The sequence below is a fragment of the Apis dorsata genome, unplaced genomic scaffold (genome assembly GCF_000469605.1).
Source record: "Apis dorsata unplaced genomic scaffold, Apis dorsata 1.3 scaffold_885, whole genome shotgun sequence".
NCBI lineage: Eukaryota > Metazoa > Arthropoda > Insecta > Hymenoptera > Apidae > Apis > Apis dorsata.
The window spans coordinates 1-4604 of NW_006264001.1; the positions used below are offsets into that span (position 1 = coordinate 1).

General features: G+C 31.4%; 1 protein-coding gene across 1 annotated transcript in view; it reads left to right on the forward strand.

The window, feature by feature from the left end:
• Positions 1–3425: 3425 nt before the first annotated feature.
• Positions 3426–4604, forward strand: part of LOC102678557 (lachesin) — a 34437-nt gene continuing 33258 nt past the window's right edge. The window contains exon 1 of the mRNA XM_006623382.2: positions 3426–3497. The gene's annotated coding sequence lies outside the window, so the exon portion shown is untranslated. The remainder of the gene's footprint in view (positions 3498–4604) is intronic.

Below are 4604 nucleotides of genomic sequence, written 5' to 3' on the forward strand. Positions count from 1 at the left end.
TTTTTTTTTTTTTTTTTTTTTTGGACAAAAGTCACTATTTAGTTTATTCGTACAGATCTTGAGTCTTTTTATTCGCGAAATATAAATGAAAAATATTCGAAAAAACGTGTAAATCTTAGACGAGTTCCGTCGAGCGAGCAGATTCTTCTTCAATCGAGTGGTATGAAAATTCGATTCATTGATGAAACATGCAAATTCGTTACGTGTTATCGCATATGCATACACGGGAGAAAATTTTCAAGAGCTTAACCAAACAATGGATCGCGTTACAGATTATGGATTCAGGATTTCATTCGTTCCTTGTACGACGATCTTCATCGATCTACGTTATTTTTATTTACCACCTTTGTACAATTAATATCCCATCCAACGTTCCATTTCTTATTATCCTACATCCTAGTGCGCTTAAAAATATTCACAAATATTTCCAATAATTTTTCACAATCGCCGGAATAGATTTAGATCGGATTCGAATTCGATAATGAAGCGATAAGACATCGTGCGGTGGTGCGGTAGTTTGCTTTTCACTCTCACAATAGGCGCGACGATCTCTCGAGCGCTAGGGACGCAGTCACCGTGTTGAGAGCGTAATTATGGATAGTGGTGGAGGGGGGAGGACGTCGAGGATTGCACTATAACTTACGCGTCCTATCGGACCAACTCCACACACGGTGTTCTTAAAACATTGCATCTATTACGAGATTGTTCTGTTTAACTGTTTATTGTATTTTGATATTATTATTATTATTGTTATTATTCACAAGCGTTGAAAAAACAAGAAGGAACTGATCCTTTCTATTTTCTGATCAAACATTTTTTTTTTTTTTTTCGTTTCTTTTCCTTGATACATATCACCTTGATACATTCTTGATACATATGGGTTAAAAGCAGCAAAAGACAAATTGAAAACAGATCGATCCGAACGAAGAGGTTAAGAATTATTTTTATTAATAAAGTGGAGATACGGAGATCGTGTAAAAATCTACAAGTTTTAACGTACGTACGATAAATGAAAAACGATGAAAAGGGGTTTTTGGGATTCGTTCCTACCATTATGCATATTCATTTATGACATATTGCACGTGAAACGTTTTACACGCACGCTAGTCCATTTAATACCTCGCAAAGTTTCCGCTCGTTTATCTTTTTAGCCGACCACTTAATTTCCATCGAGTTCGTTAAATTCATTTCCACCCAAAATCCTTGATGTTCTTGGTCACTCTTCGAGGTACGAGCACGGTTACGCGTGCGCTGATATATTCACCCTCGCTCTCTTTCCACTGAACTTCGTTTGAATATATTCTAGATTCATTCTGGCACGAGTGGATGGTCTAGAGATTTATAGGGGAAGGTTGCACCATTGACAAAATCCGCTGGTAATACCCGTGCCGCTCCATAGATACCGGTTACATAAAAATCCCTGGGCGTAGAGAATTTTTCTGGATTTAGATTAATGATGCCGATATTTCGATATATCCTAATAGCGTTTCCTTACCCGCGTCCCGAGTACAATTTCCACGTTTCACATCTAAAATTATTTCGAATCTTTTTTCCTTTTTTTTTTTCGAATTTTCGACTTCGAGTTGAATAATTCGTCGCGCTGGGAAAAAATTGAATTTTTATTAAAAATAAAATTTGCAAAAAGGATGATGTATTGTTTTTAATTATTGATACTTCGATTAATATATTATAGGAATATTAAGTTTTTGGGCAATTAGTTGCAAATCTCTCCAGATAATTTAATTTACGATTTTCCATTATTAGTTTATTCTAAAGTTTTCTTTTAATGGTAAAATATATTGTTAATATTTTTAGAATATTGTAATATTGAAAGCTATTGTTTGCAACAGATGTAATAAATTGTGTAAAGGAGGACAGGAAATATTATATTGATTATAAAAATTATATACAACAATCGAGTTTACTTCGAGTTTAATTCGTGAAATTAATTATTACTTTCAATGATTGGCTCTGATAAACTTATTTGGTTTGACAATTAATTACTAATGGATCACAGTAGCGTAGAAATATTAGTTCAAAATCAATAATTTCCACCGTATTTGACCAATATTTGATCAGGCAACATGACATGATTAACTAGAATTATAACTCCCGATGAGAGGTTCGATTACTCCTATTCAATACTATTCGTGTTAAATGAACAGAAAGTTATCGTGTATACATCTATCAGATAATGAATTAAATAATTGTAATGAAAATTTATATTTTTAAAAGATAAATTTGCACGCGTAAAATTAAAAAAAAAAGAAAGAAAACAATAGATTTTTGCAATCGTTCGATCTCGAGTTGAAATTTTCGATATTATACATTTTCCATTTGTAAAAAGCTTGAAAAGAAACTGAAAATTGTGTCATCGTAACTCACTCTGAAAATAGACGAAAACCATTGAAATTCTTTTTTTATTTTATCTCGATATCTCAATCGGTTGTCGAGATATAAACGTTCAATGTATCTATAATGCTTAAGACAGTGCGAAGATTATGAATAGGCGAACTAGTAATATATATAGTAAACATATTTCCCCTAGAAATGCGTATCTTTCAAGTATAGTGAAAAAAACTGTTTACGTTTGTCATTGACCTTGCTTATTCGCATTCTCTAACAAGTCGGTGAGATGCGAGCAAGAGTTTCGAGTCAACGGCAATGACAAAGGTAAACGATTAAAAATTACTCTTCTCTTTACACGACGATATTTCCGGAACCGGAAATCGTATCGGGATAAATCAAAAAACATTTTAATAAGTAAGATTCCACGCTTCCAATGATCTTTCATTTATCTACAGGAAATCGTTATCTTCCGAGTTATAGAGGTTCAAACTTTTTCTAATTTTAATACGGTTTAATCTAAGTTTTAAAGCTGAATTGCGCGATAAATAGATATATTTATTTCTACAAAAAATATATAACGCTTTATAACGATCTTTTTAATAGTATCTCGAAAATTGTACATTTGTTCGCGAAGAATTTACCTTGTGTCCATATTCTCGTCGATTTTTAATTTTCTGTAATTTTCTAAAGAAACTTATTTTAGCTCGAAGAATTAATCTTTAATTTTGTATCGTCCGTAACGATGTGCCGTAACAGAATCTAGAATGAAGTCAGAGTTAATTATCAAGCGTATTTTCGAGTTTCTTCGTCTTACATATGTTTATTGATGTACAAGGATTGTACGAGCATATAATGCAGCCATGCTTAATGATTTTGCTCTCGTAGATGTAACCAGTCGATCTTTGCGGCTATTTATAGCGAACATATGTAACGTATGTGCTGTATCAGAAAGTTATACGGTTAATATTCTGCATTCGATTCTTCGCGTTGTTCAAATTAAATTATTTAAACTTTATATTTGATACGATAAAATAAATAAAATTTGAATACACGCGTTTATCATATACAACATGTATAATTTATTAAAATATTGTATGTTGAAATTTCAGGAAGTGGAAGAACAGCTCTTTGATGTACGAGTCCCTAAAGTAAGTGATTTATTATTATAATTATCTATTATTATAATTTTAAAAATTAATTAAAAATTTCTAACATTTTAATATTCTTAACCATCTTCTCTTAAGACTTTCCAAGAAAAATTTCAATTCGCTCGACCATCCACTTTTACACCTTCAATGTTACGTCATGTTTTTTTCATTGAATATATCCAAAGATTAATCGTTAAATTAAAACGAATGTTAAGTCCTAAAGGCCAATGTTAAAATAAAAGGGTGATATATGGATGGTAATTTTGGTATGCATCAAGTTAATTTGTGAAAATAATCGATTAAAATGCAATGTCCAGAGGCATGAATACAAAACCATGTGGCGTGTTGCGGTCAGCTCGTATTCTATTCCATGCATTTGATTTCGAGTGCATGTGGTCTACGGTACAACTCAGAATATTTATAATATGTATGTGTAATGAAATGTCTCATCCAGTTTACATATATGCGAATTTACTAACTTACAAGTTGCGAATGCTCGTTCTAATTCACGGCAAGTATACGCTAAATGATAAATTAAATCGTATAAATACAGAATGCAGAAATTGTAAGAATTATATATGAAGCATTAACTTTATCCATTATCTATGTCATTGATCTAAAGTGTAATAATGAATTCACAAATTTCATTATTGTGCTTATAGGAAATTTCACATATTTTGATGATAAAAAATAAAATAAAATTATTTGTGATTTATATAATGTGATCAAAATTAAAAGTTATTTTTAAAATCTTTTTTTTTCGAGAGAGAGAAAGAGAGAGAGAGAGAGAATGTTTGGATAAAGTGGTCTCTATTATTTCCATTGTTTTCGTGACACTTATAAAAACGTTTCGAAAAAATCGTTCTTTTCGAAAACACGAATTTTTACCATCTTTATTAAAACTCTGGACGAGCGCGCGACGCTCAAAAGCGATGAAAAAAATTGTTGGCCCATCGATAAATTCCTAACCTAAATCAATTTTCGTCGCGTATAATGGTAACCGAAAAAAAAATTTTCGTCATCGATAACTGTTATAACCTGATTTCAACCAGCTATGTGTATGATGGTTACAAAAAAAAAAAAAAAAAAAAAAAAAAAAAAAAAAAA